The sequence below is a fragment of the Beta vulgaris genome, chromosome 3 (assembly GCF_026745355.1).
Source record: "Beta vulgaris subsp. vulgaris cultivar EL10 chromosome 3, EL10.2, whole genome shotgun sequence".
NCBI classification, from domain to species: domain Eukaryota; kingdom Viridiplantae; phylum Streptophyta; class Magnoliopsida; order Caryophyllales; family Amaranthaceae; genus Beta; species Beta vulgaris.
In genome coordinates, this window is record NC_079204.1 from 51,211,111 (window position 1) to 51,231,372 (window position 20,262).

The window sequence follows — 20,262 nt, forward strand, 5'->3', positions numbered from 1 at the left end:
TTTCTTTTCTTTTTAAAGGTAAGAAAAAGGCGTCCTAAATAACCGGACCGAAATCTCGCACAGGTTAACCCGATCGGGTTTGCAGGCAAGGCCCCTTGAGAGTAGGGGGAGAATGGTAAGGGAAAATCCCCATCCCCAAAGTCCTCTAGTGGGGTTTGATCCCACAACCTCAAGGTTGTGATATACAAACCAAATTACTAAACTAAGTACTACTTGGTCACAAGTAAACTAATCTTTTTTTTTTTTTTGATAATTTGGTTCTTGTATTAAGTGGTCGTGAAAGGTTTAAAGCATTACAATTACATATCGAGGTCGAGAGAAGCCCAAAGACATTCTCTGACCCAATCTACATAAGATTAACTAGACATTCAGACTAAACAAACTTGAGCCAACTCCATCCACGCCACAAAATCGTCCCATCTGAGAAGGCCCTGCTTCGCAAGGGAGTCAGCAACCATGTTGCACTCTCTACTTTTGTAAACAATACTAATACCCGGAGATGAGATCAGTGTGCTACGGATGAAGTTTATAATAAAGTTCAGACACCATGGACCTGGACATTCACCGTTACACCATTTCACCGCATTTGCCGAGTCAGATTCTACTATTACATTTGATAGGCGAAGGTGGGAGGATGCCATCAAAATCTTCAAAGCTCTATGAATAGCAAAGACTTCAGCATGGTTTATTTCCATTAGGGGGATTGGGCTTGAGAAAAGACACATGAACTTTCCGTCACTTCCACGAAGAACACCTCCAATAGCGGACTTTTGGGAAAAGGCCTGCAGAGACGCATCAACATTCCATTTTAGTGTGTTAGCTAGCGGGGGAATCCAATGCACCTCACTAATTCTGGAAATTTTGCCGTTTGTCCGGCTACTAGAGTTACCATTGGACCATTGGAGGCATGATGGATTTCGGATGATGTCGTCCGAATTGTAGGGGAAATCGTCGTTCCATCCTTTGACCCACCATGAGAGACGCAGGAGAACAAGATTTTGAAGATGGGCCAGATTATTAGATTTGTTTTCAAAACATCTACTATTTCTTTCCTTCCATAAGTTCCTGGTGATGATGAAGAAAGAGGCGCACCAAACTTTTTTGAAGAAAGGCTTGAGGCAGGGGTGATACCATTGATGAAAGGCCTGATGTAGGGAGGATGGCGGCACCCAGAAGAGGCTCCATTATTGGAGCCACGATGACCAAAGGCCCCAAGAGATATCACAGTGCAACAATAGATGGGTTGGAGTTTCTGGGTAAAGCCCACAGAAGGTGCATACCGAGTTTGCTGCCGGAATGATACCAAGGCGCCCTAATTTGGCCTTTGTGTTTAGTTTTTCCTGAATTGCAAGCCATACGAAAATTTCTATGCGAAAGGGAACAAGTCCTTTCCACAGCCCCTTGAATGTTTTGTCAGAGTGATGAGATTCAGCATTTGTGAGTTCCATGACCACCGAGTTAACAGAGAACGAGCCACTTTTGCTAGGGGACCATATGGTGATGTCCGAATCAAAAGGGGGGAGAGAGACTTGAAAAAGGGCTGCCAGGAGGCCCTGCTGCTCTTCGATATCTTGTGGTCGGAGTTGCCTTTTCCATCCCAGGCACCACTGCCATTCCGAGCCGTCCCATAGGCCCATGGATGCAATGGAGCCCATTTGATTTGGGCTAAGGCGGAAGAGTCTTGGATATGCATATTTAAGTGGCCTATCACCAAGCCACAAATCATTCCAAAACAAGGTATTACTGCCATTACCCACCTTTTTCCGGATACATGTGGAGACCATTTTTGATACATGTGTGTTACGCAGTAGAGAGGAACAGATGGACTTCCACGGCCCACCAAATTTTGGGCGTTGAAAATCAGTAGCACACGTAAGAGCCTTGTATCCATATTTCTCATGAATTACTTTTCGCCACAATGCTTGTGGTTCAGCCATAAACCTCCATAGCCACTTGAACAGAAGTGCCAGGTTTTTATGTAGGAGATTCCCTACACTTAGCCCTCCCCATGTTTTCGGAAGTTGAATTAGGTGCCATGCTATAGGAGGGAGATGTTTTTTCTCCATTGAGCCACTCCATAGGAAGGTTCTTTGGATCTTTGAGATTTTTTCTACAACATCAACTGGGATCGGAAAGAGGGACATATAATATAACAGGAGGCTTGAGAGAGAAGCTTTGATTAGCACTACACGACCACCAATTGAGAGAAGGTTACCTTTACAAGAGGAGAGCTTTTTCCTCATTCGTTCAATAATAGTATCCCATGATGCAATGTTAGATGAGTTGCCCTTAATTGGGAGACCTAGATAGGTGAAAGGTAGATCTCCTGTTTTGCAAAAGAGGCTGTTGGCCGCACTTTGGAGCCATGATTTTTCAACGTTAAGGCCTATAATTGAGGATTTGTGGAAGTTGACTTGTAACCCCGATGCAAGTTGGAATAAGATCAAGGTGCTTTTGATGTTCATGAGAAAATCAATCTTCGGCGGGCAAAATAAGATAGTATCATCCGCATACTGTAGGTCGGAGATTTTCATACCGTTTTTGCAAACTTCTAAGCCTTCCCATAATTTTAGTGATATGGCTTTTATAATGAGAAGGCTGAGAGGTTCAACCACAATATCAAATAGAAAGGGGGAGAGAGGATCACCTTGACGGAGGCCACTCTGCAGCTTGATTGGGGTTGTCGGAGAGCCATTGATGAGTATCGAAGCAGAGGCAGACATTACACAGGTCTTGATCCATCCTCGCCACTTTTCCGGGAATTTCATCTGAATAAGTACCCAATTCAAAAAACTCCATGCTACGCTGTCAAAGGCTTTGTGAAAATCTAGTTTCATGATCACAACCCCTTCTCGATTCCGCTTGTAAGTCTCGATTAACTCCCCTGCAATCAAGGCCCCATCCAATATTTGCCTTCCTTTTATAAAAGAAGATTGATGATGGCTGATTATGGATCCAATAACCTGCTTCAGACGTTGGGCAAAAATTTTGGCCACAATTTTATAAACAACGCCCACCATATTGATGGGCCTAAAATTTTTTAGCCCACAAGCATCTTGAATTTTCGGGATCAAGGCGACGAAGGCTGTGTTAGAGCCCCTTGGGAGACAATTCGAGGTCCAAAACTTGCGGACAATCTCATAGAAATCTGTTTGGATTATATTCCAGGCTTTTTTAACAAACCCAAAATTAAAGCCATCTGGATCGGGTGCTTTTGAGGGGTCACACGAAGCTACAGCCTGGTCTATTTCTTCTGTGGAGAATTCTTCAATAAGTTTAACAGCTTGACAAGGGGATAATGAACTGAATCCAAGATTTGAGAAGATCGGCCTATTCAGAAATTCCTTAGTGAAAATATCTCGGAAAAATCTGCTTGCTTCATTTTTTATTTCCGCAGGAGAGGATATGAGATTTCCTTGAACTTCCAGATGCTCAATGCAATTTTTACGCCTTCTAATTGTTGCCATGGTATGAAAGAAACTGGTGTTTTTGTCCCCTTCTTTTAGCCACTTGGCTCGGGAATGTTGAGCCCAAAATGATTCTTTCCTTTTCATCTATTTCCATAGATCATTTTGAGCATTACGTCTGCCAACTACTTCCTCTTCACTTAGATCACGAAGACTTGCAGTTTGGTCCAATTTATGAATGATGTCCTCACATTTGCGGATATTCTCATCAATTGAGCCAAATTTTGATATGTTCCACGCCTTGAGTTTCCTCTTTACACATCTGAGTTTTTCCATAACTGACCCATTCTCGGTTTGCTTCCAGGATTCTTCAATGACCTTGAGGCAGTCCTTGTGGGACAACCAACAATTAAGGAAACGGAATGGCTTCGGTCCCCATACTTTAATCGAGTTCGCTGCTAACAAAGGATAGTGATCAGAGAGACTTCGTTTGAGGATGAATACCGAAAGTGATGGAAAGGTAGTGAGCCATTCAGAGGTGAGAAAAAAATAGCACCAAATATGACTTCATCTTTATACTCATTAAATACACTAGTTATACACTGTTTCACTAGTTTTTAGGCTTGAGCTACATCCCGAATTAAATTTATCTTTTATTAATATTATCTTTAAAATAATAGCACCAAATATGACTTCATTGAATGGTCAAGACTTTAGTATATAAACTTAGAGTTAGGAGGATCAAATCTTCTACAATGTATTTTTAATTTTTTTTACAATATGTGGATTAAATAGAGTAAAACACCTTAAGGGAGAGTGTCACACGACATCGTTCCTTGTTTAGGAACGCCTTTCAATACTACCTCTTTTTTTTATTAGTTGCAACGACTAAGGCTTTTTTGCACAAATATTAAGGAAAGAGAAGAAAGTATAATTTGACCTAATTGCCCATAATACTCACTTCTATATCATTATTGGCATATTTGATATAGGAAGAACTAGGTCGTTACTAATTTTCCTAATGTCAAATAATAACCTAACTATCCACCTAAACTACTTAAGTGGTAAGCAAGGGTCGAACCACAAGGATCGGAGGGTCTCACTAAGATAGAATCGCTAAGAGTAAGCTAAATCGAAGAAATGGTCAAGTTTGTGTTGAACTAAGTGTTTAATACTATTGGAATCAAATTAGGAAAAACACTAGGAATGGGAAATCGCCACAATCACAAATTCACATCCAAAAAAAAACAAATAAAGATAAGAGGGTTGACATTGTATTGGGAATATGCAAAGGGAATAAGCAGACCTAAACACCTCTAAAATCGTTGTTAGGGAGTTTAAAGTCCTAATTATGGCAACAAAACCTATGTTTCGAGGCGTTATCACCTAACTAGGCCAAGTTAGGAATGAAGCCAAACCCAAGTTTATACCAATTAACAAGTGATGTGCAATAATAAATCAATCAATCATGAAGGTCATCCACATAAAAGTAAACCTTTAAATGGGCAACAAAGGATCAAAAGGTGATGGAGCTCACATCAACTTAGTCACCAATCGACACCAAAAATTGAAATTACACAAATCTCAAGCATAACCAACCCAATAAACTCTACTCATGCAAATAGGATGGAAACAATGATTGGGATACTCCCAATCCTAGTTGATTAACTACTCACTATCCATTACACTACTAGACATTCTAATCATAGAGAAAATAGCAATAAATCACCAATCTAGAAATAGTAAAAAAAATCAACAAAAATCAATAATTTAAAACAATCTAATAAATAAACAAGAAGAAACAATGAGGAAAAGAAGAGTCTAATCTATATTAATAATTAAACATGAAGGTTAAACTATGAAAATATGAAGCTAACAAAGTAGAAATGCATAAAAGCAATGAGAAAGAAAGAAAGGATTGAGAGGATTACTAAGGAAACAAGAAAGTTCAAAGAAATTGTCACTTTTTCATTGATTTCCAATCTCCAAATTACACCTCTTGAGCCAAGTTTTCTCTCTCCCCCACTAATAAACAAGATTAGGGTTCTAAAATCTGGATCCCCTTCTAAAAAGGGGGAGAGAAGTATTTATACCTCTCTCAATTACAGCCGTCGTAAAACAAAAGAAACTCGAAAAATAACCCAACGGCCAGGCGCCCGGGCGGGCGAGACAGGGCCCGGGCGGGCGACAACATAGAGCCCGGGCGGTCGGTTTAATGAGCCCGGGCGGTACAGGGTAGTCAGGCCCGGGCTACCTTCTCGGACGTGCGCCATTTTTCACAGAGGAGGCAGAAAGTTTTGGGGCTAATGAGCCCGGGCGGGCTACCACATAGCCCGGGCGGGCGTCCCAGATCGGGCGAGCCCTCTCGAGCTCGAACGGGCGTCTTTGCTCGGGCGGTGTTTCAGCTTCCCGGCGAGCTTCTTCCTCTTTGCTTCCCTTTCTTTGTTCCCCTCTAAACTTATAGGAGCTTGAACTCCTACACACCAAAGATCAAATAGAAAAATGGGGGAGGGGATGCAAATACACATACACCTACTAAGAGAGAATTAGATAAGAGAGAATTAGATAGATAAAGAGGTGAAATTAGAGAGGAGATAAACTAAAATGCAACATAAAACATATAAAATGGCCTAAAAAACTACCCTAAGAGTGAGATAAATCTCACTCATCAACTTCCCCAAACTTGAGTGTTTGCTTGTCCTCAAGCAAAGTACAAAGAGACATAGAAAGGGAGGAAATGATACGAGGAGGATAGCAAGGCAAAGTTGCAAAAAGAAAATGCACTCAACCGAAAAAAGAAAAAAAATGAAACTATATACACTAACTCATTTTCGTAGGAATCACGGTCATCTTTAGCGCAAATGACAAGCCATTTAAACCCCAAAGTTGCCAATGAGGACGAGTAATGCTCTCGTAAGGGTTTTCTAAGAGTTTTGACCCATAACTCTAGATCTTAGAATGCAAGGCAAGTCAAAATTAAACAAAGGAAGAAAATAAAATAAAAAGGGTGCTCTTAAGTGAGATAAAGAAGAAGCGAACACAAATGGATGCAAGGATTTCTAGACACTAAAAGTAAGCATGCTCAAAGATGTTCATAGGTTGATAGAAACCATACACTAAGCATAGAGAACTAGATAGAGCACATTTCCTCAAATTCTACAACCATACTTACCGCGTTCTCTCAACTAGTTTCAAATTCGCCGTTCAAGGTAGTTTCTCTAAACTCCGAAGAATGGAGCCGATGAATGTAGCAAAGAGTGGAACAAGAGAAGGTTACTCGACATCTCGACATGGCACACTTGCTCAATAGGCTTGAATCCAATCTTCCGCCACTGACAATGACTCAACCCTCTAAGGTCAAAAGGACTTTTTAAGGGTGGTAACGTAGGCTAGGGGTAAAGGGTGTGAATAAATTTGGATAGTGGTGCTCAATCCTAATATAGTGAAGTTTCAATAGGAGCGAAAGAGCTATATAACCATAAATCACAAATCAACTCAACCATTTAGGGGTAGGATTCCCCCAAACTTATTCAAAAACATGACAATGAAGAACATTTCTTTTTTTTTTTTGGATTTTCTTTCCCCTTTTTTTTTTTGTTTTTTTTTGTTTCTCCCTTCTTTCTTTTTTTCATGCCCCTTGCCTTCCTTGACTTTAGGTGGCTTCTCTTTTTTTTTTTTTTTTTTTAAGAGTTTGCAATTGCATTTATTTCAAAATATACAAAAATTTTCACTATACCACAAGAATCTCATCTTTCTTCTTCGTCTTTTCTTTTCTTTTCACTTTTTCCCACCCTTTTTTTTTTTTTTCAAACAACACTCAAGACAATCGCTCTAACTTCACTATTCACTACAAGGGTGAAAAATAAAATGAGGTAATTGGCTTATATAGGGGGTAACAAAAGAAAAGGACAAGGCTCAAAGGGCTAAGAGAAAGGGCAAATGCAAATAAAAACAAAATCAAGAAAAAGAAAGTAAGAATAAAGAGCCTAGAACTAAAATAAAAAAAGTAAAAAGTCACCGAAATGAACGCCTTTATCTTTCCCTAGAGTGGCTCGGTCGCGATCTTGGATAGATTAGAGTCAAGTTCTCAATAAAAGTATGCAATGTCGAGGATCCATGCACTCAAGGTAGATGTTGGGGCCTTTTTAAAGTTCTCACATGTGATTATCAAGCAAATACCACCTTTTAGGTTTCAAATCACTAGAGAGAGCAACACCATCATACCACAATCCATGAATTAAGGCTTTTGTGCTCTTAAAAAGTTCTAACCGCTACCTTAATATACAATATCCTAAAATCAACCATAAACATCTCAAAGCATGCGGACTTCTAGCATCTAGTAATAAAAGCATTCAAAAGAGTGAAATTTTGAAGATTGTTCTTACTCAAGAGCAAAAGAAACAAAAAGAAAGGAAGAGATTTGCCTTGATTCATATGTTTTTTTTTTTTTTTTTTTTTTTTTTAATTTTATTAGAGATACATCATCGAACTCAAGCATCATTCATCAAATATTCACACTAAACATCAAACAATCCTAACCCTCATAAGTACACACCAAATATGAAACCAATCCTCTAGACACTTACACTAAATCATTCACTACCCTTCTAACATCCCCGCCCTTTCAATAATAAGCTAGAACAACCCCCCCAAACTTAGCAAAAACACCGTCCTCGGTGTTTCAAAGATAGACATAGGGGGGAGGGCGAGGGAAATATGACAACGATCCTAATCCTCAACGATCGGGTCATCGCCCGGTAGTTGGGAAGGTGGGGGACCATGGGGGGACCAACCCCCATCAAATGTAGGATCGTCAAAAGGGTAGGAAGGATCGCCCCTTGGATCGGTCCCACCCGACACCATGTAGTCGTATGGTGGTGGTCGAGGGGGCCAAAAGGGGTAGGTCGGTTGGCCATTGTTCCACCCCGGACCGGTCCATATTGGGGCGGCATGTTGGGGTAGTTGACAAATGGCTCAACTAGACCTTGCTCCACATGATAATGAAATATTTTGTTTGTTGGAGCATGATAGTGTCAATGTCTTGTCGCATCCTTTGGTATTGGTCATTGAGGTGACCAAACCCTTGGGATTGAGACAATGCAAGGTTGGCTAGGTGAGCCTCTATTGAGGACATGTCAAAGGAGGGTTCACCTTGGCCGGAGGAGGAGCCGACACGAGAAGAATGAGGGTCGGCTCGAAGAGGAGGGTGTCGTGGAGGTGGAGCATCATCACCACCTCCTTGGGGTTCTTGCGGCCTTTGATCCCCGATAGTTCGATCAATGTAGTAGGGATTAGGCGCGTTTCTCCTGAGAGAAGTGATAGAGGGTTAGGAAGGCGGCACCATGAAGTTTTCTCCGATCCCACCAAAAGAATGTAAGGACGGGTGTTGTGTTGAGATTCACGGATGAAGTTCATGGTCCGTAATTGCTTGATATTTAGGTGAATATCGTTAGAGATAGAGGAGAGGGTGGCAAGCTCATCACCAAGACCAAAATGAAGGGCAATTAGTGTGATCATACCCCCCATAACAATGCCGGACCGGTGTGGAGTACCGTCCCGATGTTGTATCATGCGGGCTACAAAATGTTCGGCAAAGTTGATGGGGGGTGGGTCTTGGTGTTCTTGAGTGCACAACCAAAGGGCCGGCATTTCATGCTCACTTGCCGCGCCTACTTCTGACCGGCCATAGACCGCATATACCATCATGCGATGCACGTAGCGCATTGCAAGATGGATGATGGAGGATGATTTCTCATGACTCCGGTCGAAGTAGTCGCGAGAATCGGTAATGCGGGCCCAAAAACTCTCCAAATTATAGCCGTCGAGGGTGTGCAAATCCGTTCCCGTAGGGGAATTAGGGTCCCACCCAAAACAAGTATTTAAATCCTCAAATGACATATCATAGTCCGCATTGAAGAGACGAAAACGAATTAGAGTTTCGTCTGTCTCATCATCGGTGTCACGTGATAATGTACTTAAGAATTCACTTACAAGTGATGGGTAAGTGGGAGCGGATTTGCCAAGAAATGAGGTCCAACCAATTCGAGCACATAGCAAACGCACATCTTCATCAATGCCCAAAGTAGTGCATGAGCGTTGATGGTAAAATTTTGTAGGTTTATAATCGCGTTTGATATGTGTTCGAAATAGGTTTTTCTCGGCGGCGCTTGTAAGATTGATATTAAATTTCCTCCACGGTTGGGAGGAGTCTTGTTGATGGGAATTGGTGGTTGCATCTTGAGTTGCGTTAGATTTTCGACTTTTAGACGGCCTTGACATTGTTATGAAGAGCGAAAATTAAAAATTTTCGTTGAACTACAATGTGAAGGTCGTTTAATAGTGAAGCTAACTCCCAAATTGCAATCACTAATTAACTCAACAAGTATAATATCACTCTTACAAAGCTAAACAAAAACACAAACACCAATTCACCAATCTCTAATACAATTCCAACTAATCCACAAGCAAAACACACATAACCAACTATTATTGCTCAACTAGAAGTAAAACTATAAAAAGAAAAAAATTAAGAAGACCTTAACTAGAAATTTACCAACAACTAATACCACAATCAAATTACAACTAAATCCACAATCAAGTCACAAAAAGTTATCTAGTATAACAAAGTAACCTCAACTAAACAACTATCCTACACCACAATCAAAGGGGAGCAATAATAATGGGGAAAAACTAGAATGTATCTAGGATATTGAGAAAAAGAAATAAAATCAACAAGAGTTAGAGAAATTTGTTACCAACAATGGAGAAATTCCTTTAAGCCTTGCAAAATCTCGTTCTTTTGTTCCAAAATATGATGCTCTTTGACCCTTGAAGCTTCCTTTGATGTTAATGGAGGAGAGAGAAACTTGAGGTTGTAGGGTTTGTGAAAGATTGGGAATTAGTGAGTTAAAGAGTGAAATTTATTGGGATTTTTGAAGAAAAGAAGGAAAAAGTGTTGATTTTGTGTTTTAAATGAGTTGATTTGATGGAAAAATGAAGATTTTAGGAGTTGAAGAATGAGAGTTTGAGGGGTTTTTGAGTGTAAGATGAGTGAGAGAGTGAGGAAGATGAGTGTAGAGAAGAAGGAAGAGAAAAAAGGAAAGAAAAAGAAAGAGAAAAGGGCTCGTTGTTTTTTTTTTTCGGCTGCCGTACATAGCCCGGGCGGGCGACAAGTAGGCCGGGCGGGCTTTACAAGAAAAACCGGGCGAGCTGAGAAAATAGCCCGGGCGGTGCAGGGTGAGCAGGCTCGGGCTTCTGCACCGGGCGGGGGCACTTTTTTTTCCCTCTTGGCAGAAGGTCCCCAAGATTGTTGGCCCGGGCGGGCGAGCCTTCCGACCGGGCGGCGGTATAGCCCGGACGGTCTTTTTGTAGCTCGGGCGGGCTACCTTTTTTTTCTCTTGGCAGAATGGTCCAGAGTTTTGTCACCCGGACGAGCGAGCTTCCAGTCCGGGCGGGCGTGATAGCTCGGGCGGTCCTTCAAAGACTTGGCCGAGCCACAGTTTTTCTTCCTTTGGACAGAATGTCCAAACTTTGGATAACCCGGGCGGGCGAGCCTTCAGCCCGGGCGAGCTTAAACTCGCCACCTTTTTCCCTATTGCTGCTGCTGCTTTTTTTTTTTTTTTTTTCTTCATGACCTAAAAACAATAAAACAAGAGTTGGTTAGAAAAGTTACCAAAAATAATAGAAATAAAATAAAAGAAAGAAGTAATAAAAGGGGGAAAGTGAAATTTGGGTTGCCTCCCAAAAAGCGCTTGTTTTTAAGGTCTTTAGCTTGACCATGATAGAAGTATGGTTCATGTTGTAGGAGGGGAAGTGAAGTCCCCAAGGATGGTGGTAGAGATAGCTCTAACGAATGCATCGCCGTAATATTTCTTCAATCGATGCCCATTAACCTTGAATGGGCTTTGGCTTGGACAAGAGATGGAGACCGAACCATAAGGAAAGACTTCCTTCACTTCATATGGGCCACTCCATCTTGATTTGAGCTTTCCGGGAAAAAGCTTCAATCTTGAGTTGTAAAGGAGGACTTGGTCACCAACATGAAACTCCTTTCTATTAATGTGCTTGTCATGCCAATCTTTGCTTCTAGCTTTGTAGATGCTTGCACAATCATAAGCATCCATGCGAAGCTCTTCAAGCTCATTAAGGTCAAGGAGTCTTCTTTCACCCGCACTTTTCAAATCAAAGTTTATAGCCTTGATAGCCCAATGGGTTTTGTGCTCAAGTTCAACCGGAAGGTGACAAGACTTCCCATACACCAACTTGTATGGAGTTGTACCAATGGGGGTCTTGAAGGCGGTGCGATATGCCCACAATGCATCATCAAGTTTGAGTGACCAATCCTTCCTATTCTTATCCACGGTCTTCTCTAGAATCAACTTGATCTCTCTATTTGACACTTCGGCTTGCCCACTAGTTTGAGGGTGATAAGAGAGACCAACCCTATGGTGAACTCCATATTTAGCTAAGAAAGCTTGGAAAGATTTCTTAACAAAATGAGAACCACCATCGCTAATAATGGCTTTGGGCATGCCAAATCGTGGAAAGATGATTTTCTTGAACAAGTTAGTCACGACTTTGGAATCATTGGTGGGACTTGCAAGACATTCAACCCATTTGGAGACATAATCCACTGCAAGAAGAATATAGAGGTTGCCACAAGAGGATGGGAAAGGTCCCATAAAATCAATTGCCTATACATCGAATACCTCAAGCTCTTGAATAGCATTTTGGGGCATTTCATCCCTCTTGGAAATATTCCCGGTCCTTTGGCAACGATCACAAGTTTTAACAAAAGCCCATGAGTCCTTGAAAAGCGTGGGCCAAATCAAACCACTTTGGAGAACCTTGGCGGCGGTCTTGTTTGATCCCATGTGCCCTCCACAAGGGGAAGAGTGACACATCTCAAGAACTCCTTTGATCTCTTCATTAGGAACACATCTCCTATACAAGCCATCGGAACATCTCTTGTAAAGCAAGGGCTCATCCCATATATAGCATCTTGAGTCATGCTTGAGCTTGCGCCTTTGTTGTGGTGTGAATTCGGGGGGAATTACACCACAAGCTAAGAAATTTACAATATCGGCGAACCAAGGGAGATTTTTGCTCTCAATAGCATATAAGGCATCATCACGAAGATCTTCATTAATCGGGACACCATCCATGCCAAGCTCCATGGGCTCCAATCTAGAAAGGTGGTCCGCAACCACATTCTCACATCCTTTTTTATCCCTCACCTCTATGTCAAATTCTTGAAGAAGCAGGACCCATCGAATCAACCTCGGTTTAGCATCTTTCTTAGACATCAAGTACTTGAGTGCCGAATGATCGGTGTATACAATAGTCTTGGACCCAACAAGGTATGATCTAAACTTCTCAAAGGCATACACCACCGCCAATAACTCTTTTTCGGTGGTGGTGTAGTTGCGTTGCGCATCATTGAGGGTCTTGCTAGCATAGTAAATGACATGAGTCTTCCCTTCTTTCTTTTGACCAAGGACCGCTCCAATAGCATTATCGCTTGCATCACACATGAGTTCAAAGGGAAGAGTCCATTCCGGTGGTTGGACAATTGGAGCGGAGGTGAGAGCTTCTTTAATCCTACAAAAAGCATCTAGGCACACATCATCAAATACAATCACTCTCCTTTTGGAGAAGAGCGGTGAGAGGTTTGGTGATTTTAGAGAAATCTTTAATAAACCTCCGGTAGAAACCGGCATGGCCTAAAAAAGATCTCACCCCCTTAACCGTAGTTGGAGGTGGTAGTCTCTCAATCACTTCAATCTTGGCCTTGTCAACTTCAATACCTTTGGATGACACTTTATGCCCAAGAACAATGCCTTCTTGAACCATAAAGTGACATTTCTCCCAATTAAGGACAAGATTGGACTTCTCACATCTCTCCAAACATCGAGTGAGGTTAGACAAACAAACATCAAAGGAAGAACCACATACGGAAAAATCATCCATAAACACTTCCATGGTATCTTCAATCATGTCGGCAAAAATTGCCATCATACAACGTTGAAAGGTTGCCGGTGCATTACATAACCCAAATGGCATCCTACGATAAGCGTAGGTACCATAAGGGCAAGTGAAAGTCGTTTTTTCTTGATCCTCCGGGTGAATGGGGATTTGAAAGAACCCGGAGTAACCATCAAGATAACAAAAATAGTTATGCACCGCTAATCTTTCCAACATTTGATCAATGAAAGGCAATGGAAAATGATCCTTCCGGGTGGAGACATTTAATTTTCGATAATCGATGCACATTCTCCACCCTGTGACGGTCCTAGTGGGGATGAGTTCGCCAACATCATTGCGAATCACCGTCATCCCCCCCTTTTTAGGGACTACATGAACCGGAGATACCCACTTACTATCCGAAATAGGATAGATAATCCCCCGAAGCAAGTAGTTTTAGGACCTCTTTTTTTACAACTTCCATCATGGAAGGATTCAATTTCCTTTGCCTTTCTCTTGAAGGCTTTGCTTCATCTTCCAAAAGAATGCGATGCATACAAAGAGTTGGGCTAATCCCCTTCAAATCATCGATTGTATAGCCTAACACACTTTTATGCAATCGCAACACATCAAGCAATTTGAAAATTTGTTCTTGACTTAATTCGGCATTTACAATAACGGGATATGTAGAGGAAGGGCCAAGAAAAACATACTTAAGGTTCGAAGGTAGAGGTTTTAATTCTACTTCCGGAACCTTAGCATCACTTTTTGAAAATTTTCCCTCTTCCTCATCAATAGCCAAGAACACATTTTCAAATGATTCAAGAGTTGGGGTGGAGTCAAGTAGCTCAACTATTGACTTCACCTCATCAATGCCACAATCATCATCATCAACCAATGCAAGTGCAAGAAAATCATTATCATAAACATGCATGGGTTGGGGCACATCATAATCAATTGTCTCGACTTTAAAACAATCATCCGTAAATGGTGGACATTTCATGATTTGAGAGAGGTTGAATTCAATCTTATCATCTCCTACCCTCAAGGTTAGCTTGCCATTTTTTACATCAATAATCGCCCCCGCCGTAGCTAAGAATGGTCTACCTAGGATGATTGGAACATTTGGATCTTCATCCATTTCAAGCACCACAAAGTCCACGGGAATATAGAACTTTCCCACTCTAAGGGGGACATCTTCTAACTTTCCTATGGGCATCTTAACCGATCTATCGGCCAATTGAAGTGAAATGTGAGTGGGCTTCAATTCTCCTAAGTTCAACCTTTTGCAAACGGAGTGTGGCATCAAGCTAACACTAGCTCCCAAGTCACATAAAGCTCGGTCAATGGTCATGTCACCAATAGCACATGGTATATCAAAACTTCCGGGGTCCTTCAACTTAGTGGGCAACTTGTTTTGAATTATAGCACTACAATTCTCGGTCAAGTTAATGGTGTCCACACTATCTAAGGCTCTTTTTTTTAGATAAAATCTCTTTTAAGAACTTAGCATAAGTTGGCATTTGTTTTAGTGCTTCGGTGAATGGGATATTAACATGGAGCTTTTTCAAGACCTGATAGGCTGTCGTACACCCGTCAAAAATAATTCCTGCAAAACCTTCTAACAATGTAGTAGGGTAAGTAGGGTCGAATCCACAGAGAGATGGTCGTTTTAATCTAGTTTATAAGGTATAGAGAAACTAAACAAGATCAAGAATAAGAATAGTAAAGTTCTAAACTAATCAAATTACGAAAATCAAACTAAAAAGATCTAGGGCAATGGTTCACCATGTTTATAACTATAATCTATCAAAATATCATCAATGGTTCAATGAATCAGATATCTAGAGCACAGGTCAATCCTTGGTCAGCATTAACGCTCTCAAATCAACATATGCTAGTACGGTCGCTCAACATAATCAGATTTGCTAATTGTAGGTAAGCCTCTAAAGAGTACTATCTCTCGATCTATGACTCGATATTAACAATATTTAATCAAACAAGTGATCAGATTGCAAGATTAACAATAAAACACTAATCAATTAGAGAAATCAATAATTAATCAAACCATGAATAAATATAGGGAAATTTCCTCAGGTACCCCTGAGATTTGGCGTAATTCCCAAATTACCCCCCACATTTGGGGAATTCCTCAGATACCCCTGAGGTTTGTGTTTGTGCTCAAAATACCCTTACTATGGATGGAAACCTAACGCCGTTAGGTTTTCCTCTCCTTCTCCCCAATTTTCTTTTTCTCTATCCATCCATCATCCTCCATTGATAAACATGGAAGCTTTCTCTCTCCTCCCACCCCACTTTAAAGCCCTAACCACCCAACCCCCACCACCTCCCCTTCCCCCACCCCCTGCCCCACGCTCAGTCGCAACCCCTGCCTCGGCCGCCGCTCGCCGGAGTTTCGCCGGCCACCAGCATCCTCGTACTATCTCTCCTTCGTCGCACTCTCTCCCTCTCTCATCTCCTTCGTCGATTTGGACGGGTTGGGGTGGGGGCTGCGGGGGAAAGACCACGAGTGAGGTGAGAGAGAGTTGCGAGCTCCGACAAACGAAAAGTGAGCAGCAGCGGTGGTCTCCGACAGGTGTGGCGCGCACGGGTCGCCGGTGCTGCTGTACGTACAACAGCATGACGAAGGAGAGGAGCGAGAGAGAGAGTGCGATGAAGGAGAGAGAAAGCTTGGAGGTTGATGGGGGATGGTGGGAGGAGAGAGAAAGCTTGGAGGTTCATCCATGGAGGAGGGTGGGAGGAAGGAGAGAAACTGAGAAAGAGAGAAAAAAAGTTAACGGCGTTAGGGCTCCGTCAAGAGTAAGGGTATTTTAGACCCAAACACAAACCTCGGGGGTATCTGAGGAATTCCCCAAATGTGAGGGGTAATTTGGGAATTACGTCAAACCTCAGGGGTACCTGAGGAAATTTCCCATAAATATAAATCAAATCATAGCATATAAACATGGATTCCCAAAACCCTAGAAATAAAAACTACTCTATCATGAAATAAATAATGAAATCTAAATCTACAAGGAAAAGCATAATTAAAGAAATCAAGGAAAGAAACTAAAAGAAATCATGAATTAATGAAGGAGATGAAAACTAGGGTTTACTACAAAAAACTAGAGAGAAAAAGAGGAGAGAAAACTAAACTAAACCCTAAAACTAAAAATAACGTGAAAGGGGAGAGAGAGAAAAAAGAATGAAAACCAATCTAAATAATATCTTTTAACCTAATATGACTAGGAAAGTAATTTACAAGATAAGGAAAGTCTTAATTAAATCATTAATAGGCGGATTAGTGATCCGCGCGTACGCGTGGCAGATTCCAGCAGAAACAGTGCAATCTTCCGAAAGGCATAACTCCTTGACTAAAAGTCTCCTCGGGACGTGCCACCTATCGTTGGAAAGCTCTTCAAGTCTAGTTTCCAAATATGCTAGAATTACTGGATTCTAATAAGCACATCAGAAGTTATGATCAGAAGAGTAGATGTGACTCCTTTTTCACATTTCTTCTAATGATTTTTCGCTTCGTTTTTGCTCAAACTCGTACTATGACATATCCATATGATCCTTATGCATTGTAACTTCTTTCCAAGTGCTCCTAATCCTTAAGCTTAGCTAATCATACTCCAAATACGTCCTCAATGCCTGAAATTCATCAAAAACAAGAAAACATACCGAATAGGAGTAGAAAACTATAACTTAAGAATATAATGCAACAATGGACCTAAATATGAAACTAAGTGCTCTAGAATGCAACCTAAATGAACCTAAAAACTATATATAAATATGACTTATCAAACCTCAAGGAACTTAGCAAATTGATCATCAAGCTTAGAAGTAGCAAACCTACTTGGGTAGGGGAGTTTTGCTACATAAGGAGGAGGGGTGCTTGTGACTAGCTCATCATCTTTGGCTTTTGGTGGTGGTGTAGGGGGTCATCATCTTTCTCATCTTCATCATTAATCAAGTTATTAGTCAATTGATTGTCATCTTTCTTTACCTTACCCCCATTTACACACACATCCCCAATTGTCTACCACTCCTAGTGATTATAGCATGGGCTTGTTCATTGGGATTTACACCTTGACTAGGAAGTTGGGTAGTGGGAGCACTCTTCATAGAACCCGCCATTTGAGCAATTGAGTTTCAAGCATTTTATTATGAACTTGCATTTGTTTTATGCTCTCTCTCAACTCACTAGTCTCTTTAGCTTGATTGGTCATGAAAGTTTGCATCATACTCTCTAGATTAGTGGTGGTGGTGGGCGGTCCCAATTGAAGAGGTGCTTGTGGAGGGGAGTTATAATTAGGCCTTTGATTTCCTTGAAAACCCGGGGGAGGTCTAGCATTTGAATATTGGCCTTGATTAGGATACGAACCACGGTATTGACCTTGGTTGTATCCATGTTGGCCTTGATTTTGATTAACATGTTGACCCACATTTTGAAATCCATTTTGATTAGAGCTTTGACCTTGATTTCTCCACCCAAAATTCGGATTATGACGCCAACCCGGATTAAAGGTGTTGGAATATGGGTCAAATTTTTGATTTAAGGAATTGACTTGTTCCATGGAGGAGGAGAAGTGGTGTTAGAGTCCACAAAGTTGCATTGGGAAGAATAGTGGTCATATGCTCCACAAGTATCACAAAACAATAAATGCATGGGCATGTTAGTATGACCGGAATGAGGGGGTTCCCATAACTATTCACATGAGACATGTTAGGAGGGGACATGAGTTGGGTTTTGGGAGTGACCAAGCATGGAAACATTAGATGAGGAGGGGGACATAGTAGATGATTTTAATTGATTAACTAAAGCATCTACTTTAGAAGTAAGTAAATCAATGCTATCAACTTCATACCTTCCACCTCTCTTGGAGGTTGAAGCGCGCTCCCCTTTGTTCCAATCTCGGTCATTTTGAACCACATGCTCAATTGCTTGAAGAGCTTCATCCGCCCCTTTCATCATTATGGGTCCACCCGCCCCGCGTTTAGACTCATTTTGTTGTGAGAAGAAAGCCATTGTAGAAGCAATGTAGTTGCATCTCTTTTCCCATGTCATGGTGTGGACACTCCCTCAAGAGGCCTTTGAATCTCTCCCACGCTTCATTTAGACTCTCACCTTCTTTATCGTTGAATGTCACAATTTTAGCTCTCATTTCGGCCGTCTTTTGCAATGAATAAAATTGACCCAAGAAAGCTTTGGTGACTTCTTCCCATGTGGTGAGCGAATTAGGAGGTAAATCCATGAGCCAACGTGATCCTTCATCTCTTAAAGAGAACTTGAACATGCTTAGACGGATGAAGTCTTGTGTGACTCCATTGTGCTTCACCGTTGAGCAAAACTCAAGAAATTTCCTCAAATGCTCCCGAGGGCACTCATGGCAACTACCCCCAAATTGATTATTCGAGATGAGTTGAATGAAAGCCGGTTTGAACTCAAAATCATTTGCTTGTGTGGTGGGTGCAACAATTGCACTTGTTGGAGTATATGCCATAGGAGCACCATAGTCTCTCAAACTCCGGTTGTTTAGGTCCCCCATTTCTTGATCAAAATCCTCGTGACTAGAGGAACTTGTAGAACTTCGAGGACTTTCAATGGTGGCGGTAGAATGCGATTGCTCTTGCACTCTCGGGCCTCTCAACCCTCTTCTTATAGCTTTTACGGTTCTCTCAAGCTCCCTATCAAATGGAATAAGGCACGATTGCTTCTTGGCATACAAGACCACAAGGCTCAAGAGGGGTACTCAACAACTTAGCAATCAAAAGACACCAACACACAAACAACAAAAGAACAAGAAAAGGAGAATAAGATTTAGACTCACAAGCAAAACTACTACTCAATGAAAATACGCCGATCCCCGGCAACGGCGCCAATTTGATATAGGAAGAACTAGGTCGTTACTAATTTCCTAATGTCAAATAATAACCTAACTATCCACCTAAACTACTTAAGTGGTAAGCAAGGGTCGAACCACAAGGATCGGAGGGTCTCACTAAGATAGAATCGCTAAGAGTAAGCTAAATCGAAGAAATGGTCAAGTTTGTGTTGAACTAAGTGTTTAATACTATTGGAATCAAATTAGGAAAACACTAGGAATGGGAAATCGCCACAATCACAAATTCACATCCAAAAAACAAATAAAAGATAAGAGGGTTGACATGTATTGGGAATATGCAAAGGGAATAAGCAGACCTAAACACCTCTAAAATCGTTGTTAGGGAGTTTAAAGTCCTAATTATGGCAACAAAACCTATGTTTCGAGGCGTTATCACCTAACTAGGCCAAGTTAGGAATGAAGCCAAACCCAAGTTTATACCAATATAACAAGTGATGTGCAACAATAATCAATCAATCATGAAGGTCATCCACATAAAAGTAAACCTTTAAATGGGCAACAAAGGATCAAAAGGTGATGGAGCTCACATCAACTTAGTCACCAATCGACACCAAAAATTGAAATTACACAAATCTCAAGCATAACCAACCCAATAAACTCTACTCATGCAAATAGGATGGAAACAATGATTGGGATACTCCCAATCCTAGTTGATTAACTACTCACTATCCATTACACTACTAGACATTCTAATCATGAGAAAATAGCAATAAATCACCAATCTAGAAATAGTAAAAATCAACAAAAATCAATAATTTAAAACAATCTAATAAATAAACAAGAAGAAACAATGAGGAAAAGAAGAGTCTAATCTATATTAATAATTAAACATGAAGTTAAACTATGAAAATATGAAGCTAACAAAGTAGAAATGCATAAAACAATGAGAAAGAAAGAAAGGATTGAGAGGATTACTAAGGAAACAAGAAAGTTCAAAGAAATTGTCACTTTTTCATTGATTTCCAATCTCCAAATTACACCTC

General features: G+C 41.0%; 1 non-coding gene across 1 annotated transcript; it reads left to right on the forward strand.

Moving 5' to 3' along the window:
* Nucleotides 1-18,434: 18,434 nt before the first annotated feature.
* LOC125496147 (small nucleolar RNA R71) lies at nucleotides 18,435-18,541 on the forward strand. The gene has a single exon (XR_007272850.1). It is a non-coding gene; the product is annotated as a small nucleolar RNA R71 (small nucleolar RNA).
* The last annotated feature ends 1,721 nt before the right edge of the window (nucleotides 18,542-20,262 follow it).